The sequence below is a fragment of the Lissotriton vulgaris genome, chromosome 2_1 (assembly GCF_964263255.1).
Source record: "Lissotriton vulgaris chromosome 2_1, aLisVul1.2, whole genome shotgun sequence".
Taxonomy (NCBI): Eukaryota; Metazoa; Chordata; class Amphibia; order Caudata; family Salamandridae; genus Lissotriton; species Lissotriton vulgaris.
In genome coordinates, this window is record NC_141687.1 from 291000402 (window position 1) to 291012944 (window position 12543).

General features: G+C 43.3%; 1 protein-coding gene and 1 non-coding gene across 4 annotated transcripts in view; one reads left to right on the forward strand and one right to left on the reverse strand.

Annotated features, from left to right (window-relative positions):
* Window positions 1-12543, reverse strand: part of PRR11 (proline rich 11) — a 298857-nt gene that overhangs the window by 69606 nt on the left and 216708 nt on the right. The window lies entirely within an intron of this gene.
* On the forward strand, window positions 8355-8427 carry TRNAR-CCU (transfer RNA arginine (anticodon CCU)). Its single transcript has one exon. It is a non-coding gene; the product is annotated as a tRNA-Arg (tRNA).

Here is a 12543-nt window from a genome sequence, read left to right on the forward strand (position 1 = left end):
AACAAAAAGATTAAGGAAAAACTTTTGACGAATGAACCCACATTGGAGGAGGCTACTCAGATAGCAAAGGGAATGGAACACACAGTCATGTGGTGAAAGGAGATCAGAGGGGGTGCGCCGTAAAAACGAAATTATGGAAGTTGTGGAAGAGAAAGGAAAGAAAAAGAAGATAGAAAAGACACCAGCACAAGTTTGGTTGAAAAGAGAAATATTTTCTCTGGAGAACTTAAGTGTTTTTGGTGTCGTGCGCCGGGACATACTGCTTCAAGTTTAATTGTGCTGCGAAAATGTTATATATAGGAATTGCGGCAGGAGGGGAAATTTGGAAAAGATATGCAGAACGAGAGTACTGGAAAGTAAGAAGATCCAATAGGTAGGTGAAATTTGTGAAAATGTCCAAGAAATTATTCTGACCATTGATGAGATGGAACATGTAAATACTGCAGTTACATGTAAAAATGCAAAGTGAGGATAGGTTGGATATATATATAATTATATTTTTATAACATGTGTTAGAGGTTGCAGGGAATATATATAACCAACTACAAATCAGATTTACTGGGGTGGCGTCGCCAAAGAGATTTAAATATTATAAATACTAATGCCAAGAAACCTGTAATGGTGACTGAGAGGACGAATGTTGAAGAAATTCATGTGAGAGTTGTGGATGGAGGAAGAGAGTACCCAAAGGTGTTTAGTGAGGATTTGGGTTTGTTAAAAGGATTTTCTCACAAGATAATTTTGAAGGAGCAAGCTCAACCAGTAGTTCGTAAATTAAGTTTAATCCTACATATGATGACGGAGCCATTGCGCTAAGAACTAGAGAAATTATTGGTGCAAGGAATTATTGAGCCAATTGAGGCATCAAAATTGTTGGCTCCAGTGGTGATAGCGCCTAAGGAGGGAGGAAAACATTGCTTGTTAATAGATTTGCGTGACCTGAACAAAAACATTTAGGTAAAAAGGCAACCTCTTCCCAGTTTATCTGAGACATTAGCAACCATGGGGAAGGGGCGCATTTTTAGTGTGTTGGACTTGTCTGCTACATACCATCAAGTGAATTTGCATAAGGATTTAAAGCATCTAACCTCATTTGTGACACCGTTCGGAGAGTTCCATTATAAAAGAATGCCTTTTGGATTAGCTTAGGCTTCTGCGGTATTTCAAAGGATAATGAGAAATAGTTTTGGGAATATAGCGCAGGTGTGGTGTTTTCAGGATGATATCTTGGTTGTAGGAAAGGATGAGCCTGAGCGGCAAAGTATTTTATAAGGTGAAACTGCGTTTGGAAAAGCATGGCTTGATGATAAAAAAAGAGAAATGCCAATTAAGAAAAGAGAAGGTGGATTACTTGGGTCATAAAATATCTACTGATGGTATATGGCCTAAGAAGGGTATTGTTGCGACGGTAAAAAGGGCCCACAAACCAACAAGTATGGAGGAGTTGAGATCTTTTCTTGGGTTGCTAAGTATGTAAGGAATTTTTCTGAGATTGTGGAACCTTTAGGGAAAATAATGAAGAATGTAATGTTTGCATGAGAGATGATTGTGAGGAGGCTTTTAATATAGCCAAAGGGGGTACAAGTCAAGAATTTACGCTTGGGTGTTTTCAAATTTGGGGTAAGACATATTTGTCCACTGATAGTGGAGTTGGAATTGGTACTGTAATGATGCAAGTGGTAGAGGGAGAAGAGCGTATCTTTGGGTTTGCGTATGGAAGGTCGCAGGGGGCAGACTGTAGTTATTCCGTCATTCAAAGGGAGGCACTGGCTTATTGCTGGGGGGATAAAACATTTCAGGTTCTACGTATGGGGCAAGGGTTATTGGCTAGTAGTTACTACATCCCCCGAGGGCACGTTGTGGGGATAAAAGTCGCACCCAGAACTCAGATTACGTCTGCACTGGAAAGAGGACCAAAGAAGGACTGCCCTGCTGATCCCTGGACCCAGCAAAGAGAGGCTGCACCAAAGATAGACTGCTCCTGCAGATCCTGTGAGGACTGTGCCTGTGATGCTCTGCTCAAGGAAAGTCGTCCCCGAGCCACAGATACAAAAAGTGAACTAAAAGAGTCAGTTGGCTGACTTCCTGTTACAGCTCCTAGGCCACAAAAGCTGAAGACGGCACATTGGTGAGTTGGTAGCCACAATCGCTTAATCGCCATTGAAGCGCAGCCTCAGAGACTGAGTTCCGGCACTCAAAAGATGCACCAGAGTATGCTGGAACCTGGAGAGTCATCTGAGTGCAGTTTTGATGCCCAACACAGAGACTAGCCTCAGTTAAGGGGAACTGCTGGTTTTGCTGTGACTGGAGACCAGTAGACAAGTGGCAACTGGGTTTTAGTTGAACTACACCTGGACTTGGAGGAACATGGACATTTGTGGCCAAAGTTGACCCACTATTCATGGACCAGGGAGTGGACCCAGGAAGAAACCCATCAACCGTATCAGAATCCTCAGCATCCTGTATCCCTTGCATCAGGACCACTTCATTGAGGTCTATGCGGGTTTGCCTGTAGAGTCTGGAACTGGGCTGAAGACTGTTTTGACAGCAAGGTAACTATCCTTCTAAGCCTTACTAGCCCCTGCGACTTGCTCCCTGCATGAGCTGGTCGCCCAAACCAGGTCAGAATACCCAAACACAACTTTGTAAAATGTTTTCAAAGCAACTACTAACCGCAGTAGTTACAAATGCTTGTGTCCATTTTTAGTGAAAAGCAGTAATTTACGAGTTGCTTAATAATTTATATCTCTGGATTTTATTTATTTTTATGTCTAAAAATTCATAAAAGTAAGACCTATTTTTATGAATTGGTCTCAGAGTTCCTTGGTGTTGTGTTCTTTCTTGTTCAATTAGTTTGATACTTCTAAATGTGTTGCACTTGTTCCTTGGATAAAATCTGAATGCTCGAAGCCAAAGCTATCCATGGTTGAGTTAAGGTTTTACAAACAAGCTTGACTGGACCCAAGACAGGTTTGTGAGTTTATTACATAGTGAGGTCGCACAACCACACCATATAATAAACTGCATTTCTTCACATAGTATTGCTGCTAGGAAAGAGGTGCAAAAAATGATAACGTCCTAGCCCTATAAAACTTTGAGCTGCACCTATGAGGCTAAATATGTGAGATCCTGGGGGGAGAGGGAGGCGTGGGTGTGAAAAACCAAATATAACTTGACTCTGTCACCACAGTTAATGTAATTGTTATGAAGGGCTTTATTTAAAAAGATACTGCCTCATACAGTTTAAATATTGTTTGTGGTTCCATAGTGCAATAAAATCATAGAACTTCTCTTCAGTTAATACCTACATATAACACTTTAAGTAAAAGGTGACAGTGCATGGTGTAATATACAGCTAAACAAAACTGACAGAACATCTCAGCCAAGCTCAGGTGGAGCCAAACATATTCATGATGGATAGTAAAAGATATAAAGTGCCAATCTGTAATGATACATGTACAAATTGGTATTAAAATCAAATTGCAAGATGCAGTATTGTAATTTATAATTAAAAACCCTCCACAACCAACCCAGGTCCCAGTCCTAGATTTAATAGGGATTTCCACCTACTCAATTACATTAAAGTGGCAATATAAAAATTCTAAAAAGTAAACACTTAATCAGCTAGGAGTTAATCTCTATAAGTCCAGCTGCCCAAAATCTTGCAATGAATGGATGATGTAATTATATGAACATGGCACCAGAATTTTTCAGGCTACTAATCTTCTCCATTTTAGTCTTACATTGTAGAAAAAATGGGCTAGATGGAGATTTCAAGTATTGGGTAATTGAAGAGCGAGTTATCATAGAGATAAACATATATGCTATAAAATCCTTACACACTCATGTAGCCATGGCAGTAGGTATCAAACCTACCAGTCCGGTTATAGGTGCAGTGATAATTGCTGTTCGGATTTTTGAAATGATAACACGAAAAATCTCTGTCCAGAAACTGGACAGCACAGTACATGACAAAAACATATGTATCCAATCGCCCTCCAAGTCACATCGAGGACATTTTTGGCTTGTGTTATGATACAATTGATCTAATCTGGTTGGTGTATAATATAACAATATAGTCATCCTTTGGAAATTAACCCCTCGTAAAGAACTGCACACCAGAAAAAAAATATGTTACCAACATTCATGATCTAAAGATATGCCTGCCCAACTCTCCTATTTGGAGCAATATCTATTATCACTGATCTGTCTTAGTTAAATTCTGAGCAGCCGACTTGCAGAGAGTGATACTCATTACTTGGGGAAAATAGTTTTCCTACAAGGACAGTTTCTTCAGCATAGGAAAGATTTTTCTAAGTAAGAAGCTGTAAAAAGATCTGTGGGGAGTATCTATAAGACAGAGTTCGAAAAACTGTTTAACCTGAATGTCTGTTAAAATCCACCTATTTAAGTAATTTTGAAAGGCTATTTTCTTATGACTCCATCCAATAAGCCGGGAGAAAGACGTTTACAATTCTGAGTGCAGCATGGGAATCTTTGCTGAAAATAACATTTTTACCTACATACCGATATATGGACTTTTTTGCATATGGTGGAGTCTTAGAAGTGGACCCATACATCTTAACTTATGAACCCCTATTAAACCCTTAAAGGACAAAGTTAAAAACGTATTGTTCATCTGGAAATCTTGCCCTGTCTTTGATGGACAGAATGGCTTTAATCAAAATGCATATTCCTGTTGCAAGTTGTGGTTTTTTTAATGTCAATTTTGTATATATTGGATTAAAAAGTAGTTTACATCTGGTACATATTCTTGCATTTTTTGTTTGGAACTATATAAAAACCATGATGACATAAACATTCTACAGTTGTAAAAATGGAAGATAATTAAGAATGCCAACATTTGAGCTGTCTTAATCAGCTTCCCAAGAATTACATCTCAATTTAATGATTTAAATATCTGCAAACCACAATTCCGGATGATCTTTCTCTTTTGGTATTCTTTACAAAACAACAAAAAAACCTTACGAACAACTCCCTACGGTAACTTGGTAAATTCAGAAAAATGCAGTGAAAAAATATATTCAACAACCCTATTGCAGTCCAAATGAAATATGCAGTTTTAAAATATGATTAGAATGAATCTTCTTTCTTGGTATAAAAAAAAAGGTCTGCAGTGGAAAAGAATGTTTAAAGAAAATGTTTAGATAGGAGTTTTGTGCCAGCAAACACAGCACCTGAATTACAGTGCATTAGCTCTCCACAAACATCAAGGGGCCACGGTGCACCACTCTGAGGACAGTGAAATATAACAAGGCTTTCCTCCTTAGTACCAGGGAGAAGGCAGCACATCCTGATGGTCGGGAGTTACGCGGTGGGCAGGAAATGTGAACCTCATAGTGTAAAACAAACCAGCTTATTAGCTACCCAAGAAATAAAGTAGGTCAGGGGACGTCAAGCTGCCTTAAACACAGGCCAGGTTCCGTTTACGAAATAGCACACAGGAATGGTTGCATCAAAGTAACAAGCATTTGTAAAGCAAATAGGTCAAGCCTTTAGGCTCTACTGCCTCTACCAATGCTGTGCCTCATCAGCAAAAAGCAAAATGCTCCTATAGTTGTTATTGACTGATCTAAGAGGATGGACACCACTTAAGATTGGTTTAAACAAAAAAAGACGTTGTTATGTGTGCAAAAGCCCGTTTCTATCTATCAAGAGTGCAGGGCAGCAAACGGCAGCCGTTGAAACCCTGCAAATAATTATACAAAAAACTGAAATGCCCACGAGGTGTTGGGGGAGCATCAAAGGAAAGGGTGAGGGGGGAGCAACAGTAGTAGTGGTGGGACTGAAAATAATACCCAGTGGGGGGGAGGAGCGCCAATGCAACACACGAGGGAAAGAGTAACACGGAGCATGGGAGAAACAAACAAGAGAACAGCATGTGAGGGAGAGCAACAGAGCGAGGTAGCAATACAAAGAGGGTAGTGGAGTGGTGGGGGTGTTTAGTAGGGAATCTGCACATGGAGACAGCTAGGAAGTATGCACTTACATGGAGCGGTGAAAGAAAAACCTAGAAGTGGTTTCCTAAATGTGAGCACTGGAATGATACAAGCAAACCAATCAAAATAATTATAAAGAGGAGGGGGAGGGACAAAGAGAAGGAGAAAGCAAGCCATCAAAGAAGAAACACGCAAATTAATGACAATAAAGCAATAATTGTGTTAGATTAAAGCCAACCAATGGTAAGCAATTGGTGGGCTATACACCGACTGTAAATTGTTGACAAGCCCACTATAAGTATTTGGCAACCAGAAAGCTTACTGTGACTGGTAGGTGAGGCCTAAGAAACGGCTCGCAGGTGATGAAGGACACCTGGGCAAATCACTCATGTTTGTGTCTGTTTTTTGGCAGTTAAACATAGCAGTATAAGTCCATTTTCTCTGGATTCTTCTATTCTTGTCAAATAAACTCCATCACAAACTGATAAATAGGAAGTCCAGCATGAATTGGCTTTTGAAACTGACACAATACAAAGTCCTGAGAGATAGAAGGCTTCTCCACAGGATGAATGAATGAAATTATTTGTAGAGCGCACGGTGGCCAAAACGGCTTCCTGGCGCTGGATCAAATCCCATATTTCTCTAATACGAGTCAAAAGGTCGGGGAAAGTACCTTTAGAAATATGTATTCCCTTTTGGTCAGAAGTAGGGAAAGAAGCATCCAAAGCTGATAGAATATCTTCTGCAGGCTTCTTGAGAGACTTACAATCGCTCTTGTAAAACTCTTACCAAGTATCCAAGAAAATTCTCCTTAGCTTCTCCTCCTCAGTTTCACAGCTGGCGTTCCTCTGTCTTTTGGGAAAGGACAGGAGATGCTGGAGGAGCGAGCTGACCCTGGAGACCTGGAGGGCAGAAGGAGAAATGTCTCCTCTTGGAATAATACTTTTACAGCAGTCGGCTTGAAAGCTGGAGCAAAGCAAATAAATACAGCTGCAGTTAGCTGAGCCTGTCACAATCTAAAGCAGTAACAAACCAATCTCCAATCAGAACACACACGTCCTGAGCGCTCCCCTTCATAAACAAAATGATCAGTCGCCTGGACACACAACATTACTCCATTACTCCCGGCCGTTCGAAACGAAACGACAATTTGGTCCCAACTGCCCCTATCATTGTACGGCAGGTCTGCGATTTTTAAGATGGTGTCCTTACCGCATCTACTTTACAAACTTCAGAATTATTCACACCATATCCCCCCGTCGTGGTTTACCCAGCTTACGCACTTTTGAACAGCTTCCTCTGGCAAGGGGGCGCGATTCACTTGGCTCTTTCAACGTGTACACAGTCCACGTATTGTATTGGTATCGCAGCTGCGGACGTTCGTGCGTACTACTCCGCCTCGCACCTCCTGGTGATTAACGAGTGGTGGTCAGGCGCGGTGCGTCCATTGGGGCGTAGGGGCGTAGCCCCACTAAGCCCCATGGACCCACCGCGTCGTCATAAAAATACAAATACAACAAATATTGAAATAATCGCGCTCGCTACCTGCCGGCCGGGAATCCGGGAGACACCCGACTTTTCCGGAGTGCGGGGGGGGTAGGGGGGGGGGGGGGGGGGGGGGGGGAGGATGGGCCTGCTGCAGCTGCGCAAGTGGATTTTTGGGCACAAACATGCCCGCGCATGCGCAGATTGATTCCCTGTGAATTTCCTCGTAGAGAGAGGACCAGGGGGCGGGCCGCAGCCCCCGGGGTTGCACATGGCGACTGGGCGAGCAGTCATGGTGTCCCCCCAGCCAATCCTGGCGCTGATTTCCTGGTGTGAAATGGCTAGTTTACAGAGAAGTCCCCTTTCTCACGGGTTACTGGTCTTAAACAATGCGAGTTTCAAAGACTTGCCCTCTTGCCAGAGTAACAGGAGTGGAACTACTAGTGTGCGCAAAATGCCTCCTTCCACGTGGATTACAGGTGGGACACTGAGCTGGTGCAGAAACCCCATGAAACAGTGCTAGTTTACAATGCTCCTTCATCTGCCCTGAAGGTCGTGGTAAATGTGTGCGTGATGCTGTCCCTTGCTCGAGGTCCAGCTCTCACGTAGGATACAAATGTGAAACTGATACTTTGTAGAGAACACCCCCCTTTCACGAGTTACTAGTGTCAAATTGCTAGTTTACCCAATTAGTGCCTTTTCCTACGAGTGTTACGTGTCTGACACTGCACCAGTTTTCCAGAATGTCCCCTCGCCCTAACAGGGCCCTCGGAGAAGTAACCCCAATAGCTACTTTGTATATTCTTGTTTCATCGAGACGAGTGTGTAGAACATTCAGTTCGAGGAGGAAGTACGTGTAGATGAATGGATTCTGCCTTAAACCGCCCCAGTTGGATTGTGGTGTGAGCAGACCCAGTGGCCTAATGGATAAGGCACTGGCCTCCTAAGCCAGGGATTGTGGGTTCGAGTCCCATCTGGGGTGGAGAATTTTTTTGTTGTTGCAGTTTTCGAGTCCCATCTGGGGTGGAGTAAATATGTGTTTTTTGCAGTTTGTAAGCAATCCGATGTTGTGTGTTTTAGATTTGAGGCCTGGCTTCAAGTCGATTTTATCCCAGGGGGAAAGCAGCTGCCATTATTAAGGTTTTGCACTCTCAACGTGACCTCATGTAAATGTAAATGTAAATGTAGGTATACTTATATAGCGCAACCTGTCACCACAAGGGTATCCTGGCGCTTGCCTAGGGAACCCGTCCTGATATTCCCCTGTGAGAAGCCCCGACAGGGTGTCCACAGGGTGAAAGTCAGGCATCCCGCCGCGAGGGGCCGTTGTGGAGATTAAGCAAGCTATTGCCCAGAGTCGCAGAGTGTGAACCCGAGAGTTGAGGAGGCACCGGGATGAGAATTATCGAGCCCGTGGAATTTTAGCCCAAGATCCGCCGGGGCGGGGAATTGAACCCTGGTCCAGGACCGATCTCAGATTCCGGGTCTGCCGCCTCTAACCCCTGAGCCACACTTCTATGTATGACATATATTTTTTTTATTTAACTTGATTTGCAAATTACCTCTGAGGTCGGAGTTAAAAATCGTAATAAGAGCTGGTGTTGTCAGTGCCAACATGTGTGTGTGGATCAAATGTAAACTTCTTTTGAAAGGTGTGGTTTGCTTAGTGCCTTTCCAGGTAACTAAAAATGAGTTTGGCTTGATATAATCCACAATGTCAATGAAGGTAGTTAGCCCCTCAAATAAAATGTTTAAAAAAGAAAGTTCCCTTCGCATACATTTATTTTAAACTGGCTGAACATTTTTTGGGGCTGCATTTAAAGCACGGCCATGCTGCTTAAAAAACAAGGCAACATCGACATTATTTTTAAATGTAGTTACAATGTACTGTGCACTAAAATGGCCTCTGCATTGTGGTCATCTTGCGCCTCAGATCTGTTTTACTATTCCTACATACAGTGACTTGCAGTACTCGAGAGGTCGAAAGATGAGGGCCTGGGTGGTGGCAGCGAGGTTGCATCAAATATTGTATAATGTTTGATGTGATTGCTGTGCTCATTTTTTAATGCTTTACGCAGCCACCGCTCTCTCAAGCACAGGGATTCTGTTAACTTTTATCCCTCTGCACTGCTTAAATCTCTACTTGCTGCTGTCTTCCTTAGTGAGGCTGGGATACGTCACTCTTTCTGTCATATCTGATTGTTCTGGGCTTCCTACCTCCCACCCTGGCTTTGGGCTGAAAGCCTCTGCATTCCTATGCTGCGTGGTTTGATGGTGCGTGCTCCAACTACATTTGCTTCTGACATCATTGTCTGGTGTGTATAGGCGCTGCACCACACCATAAAAAAAGCCAATTCATCATCTCTCTTATTTCATACTCAACCCTCTATGGGGTTCTGACACACCAAAGGGTCTGGTTGGGACCTCATGTAGTCTCAAAAAGAAATGAAACCTCCCTACCGTGTTTCTTTTGGAGATGTGACCCAAACAGAGACCATTATGGGGCTTTAGCAAACGAAGTTTAATGAGCATTACATCATCCAACTGTATTTTTGCTTCTGAAGGACACCAGAGACAAAAGCACCAACCAGAGCTTTCTAGTTATCTTATATCAGATGTGAGAAGCGAATGCATCCCTGCTCTTTCATGCATGTGGTCCTTCGATTTGCAACCCAGTAGTAATTGTAGTAGTGGTGGTGGTTGGAAGGATCATTTCTATAGCACATACCACAAACTGAACTGCTCCTAGTGTTAAAATAAGGCTTTTTAAAAAAACTGGTGTCAGGGCAGTAACCAGCCACAGGTAGTGACCATGTAATACTGTCTTTGTTATGCTGCTCCGCTTTGACACTCCCGACTGAGTGTCATGGACTCATTTACTTTGAAAAAGTAAGCATGAGTCTCCAGACTTCCTCAGGTAGGTACAACTGGAATGGTTTGTTGCTTAAAAATCATCAGTGGTAAAGCAGCTGCATCTGTGAAGGTTTTTTTAAATGCGATTTTTTTATGTCAAGCATAAAGAGCAATATTTAGGAGGCAGCATATTTTCTTTTTTCCCTTTTTATTTTGAGGCATATGCTTGTAAATAAAACAAAATTAAACATTGCACCAGATTGCCAAGGCCTATTGGCTTTGCCAACTCTTGTTAGACAAGGGGCCATGATTATAAAGGGTCGACTAGGGCCTTCATATCATTGAGCTACAGGTGGAATTCTTGGACCAGTCCACCATGAACGTAGGCAAAAATATTTCCAGGAATGTTTTCACTAAACGAGAACGAAGTTAGTAGTATTGATGACAATAAGATAGTTCGTCATTCTTACCACTAGCATTGCTGACAGATAACTGACATAATTATTTCTATGACTTGGGAAGCAGCTTCCAGTAAATATAGCATCTTACATCACATGCGTTTTCAATGCAATTACAACACAGTCGTTACAACGACCGCGTTGCTACATCGCAGTACATTACAACGCAAGTAGTTACATCGACTTGCTGTAGGGGGCGTACTGGATTTAGGAATAGTATAATTTACTATTCCAACTCCAGTCTGCGTAACAGTAGGGAAGGTTTTGGAATAGTAAATTATACTATTCATTAGGTTAGCGCACCCCCTACAGCAAGTCAATGTAACTACTTGCATTGTAATGTATTGCGATGTAACAACGCGGTCGTTGTAACGACCGCATTGTAACCCCCTTAAAGAGGTTCGGGCTCGCTTGCTACGCTCGCTTGCTGCGGTGCAATATGCAAATTAGCTTACGCCCCACCACTGTCAAATGTCACCAGCCGCCCCTGGTGGTGGTGTGGATCCCAGGTGGACCCGGCCTAAGTCGTGGAGCGGATTGCCATGGCGGACAGGCCTTTGCTCCATTTTCTATTTAGCAGTGCGTCACTGGATGCGCTCCCTCCCGCTTGTCAGATAGGCATTCAGACGTGGCGGCGGGTGGTCCGGTCTATGGGTTGGTGGGCCAGGCTGACAGGCGCCACTCCCCTTTGGCAGGGTACCAATTTACTGCTGGTTTCGACGCTCATGGGATTTTGCAAGTGGGATCTTATTGGTATCTCCACGCTCGGGAATGTTATGCAGGGGACCTCTCTTAAATCCTTTCAATCGCTATTTGCAGCTTAGTCACGCCCTGACCCTCCTGATTCGGCGGTTGGAGTTGCTTCCTCAGTTCCACCCACTGCCACTTATTGATGGGGGACATCGGGGCTCACAAAATCCGGCAAATATACCTGACACTAACTACACATATTAACACCACTATGCATGAAACCCGGAAGACGTGAGCTGCCGACCTGCCAGCCCTTACCGATGATGACTGGGCAGAGGCTTTGGCTAGTCCCTGGTATGCTGCTGTGTCTACCAGATACAGAATCCAGTTTAAATATCTCCATAGGATCTACTACACTCGCCATAGACTTTGGAATATGGGTGCTTTGCAATCTCTGATCATTCTCCGCTGCCAGGCGGATGGCGGTTCCTTTTTACACACGGTGTCGAGTTACGTAGTGATACAACCGATTTGGTCCAGTGTGCTGTCTTGCCTAGGTCGTGTCTTGGTGTGAGATATCTCAGTAGACCCCAGGCTGGCACTCTTACACAGCACATAGGATGTAGGGGGAAAGGTTATAAGAGACACCTTTTACTTCTAGGACTCACCTTAGGTAAACGTGATATAGCACAACACTGGAAGGACTCGTCCCCTCCCGCCTTCTCCAACTGGAAAAATGCACTGGATAGATGCATATCTGCAGAGGTTGTAGTGTTTCAGGCGAGGGGATTTCTACAGAAGCATCGAAAGATCTGGTCAAGGTGGGCAGACTACAGAGGAATAGATTTGCCCCCAGTGTTGCATTTTGCCGCTCGCAAGATCTTTGAACAATTAGTGGTGAACAACTTACCACCTGTATACATGAAAAGTGGCTGGGAAATTCCTTGGCGTCTACATGTAATGTCCTCTAAGTATGTACTTTGAGCGGGGGGGGGGGGGGGGGGGGGGGGGGGGTGTTAATTTTTTATTTTTTTTTGGTCTGTTTTGAAGGGTTTGTATAACGTATCAAGAGATATTATTATATGTCTTTCCTGTGT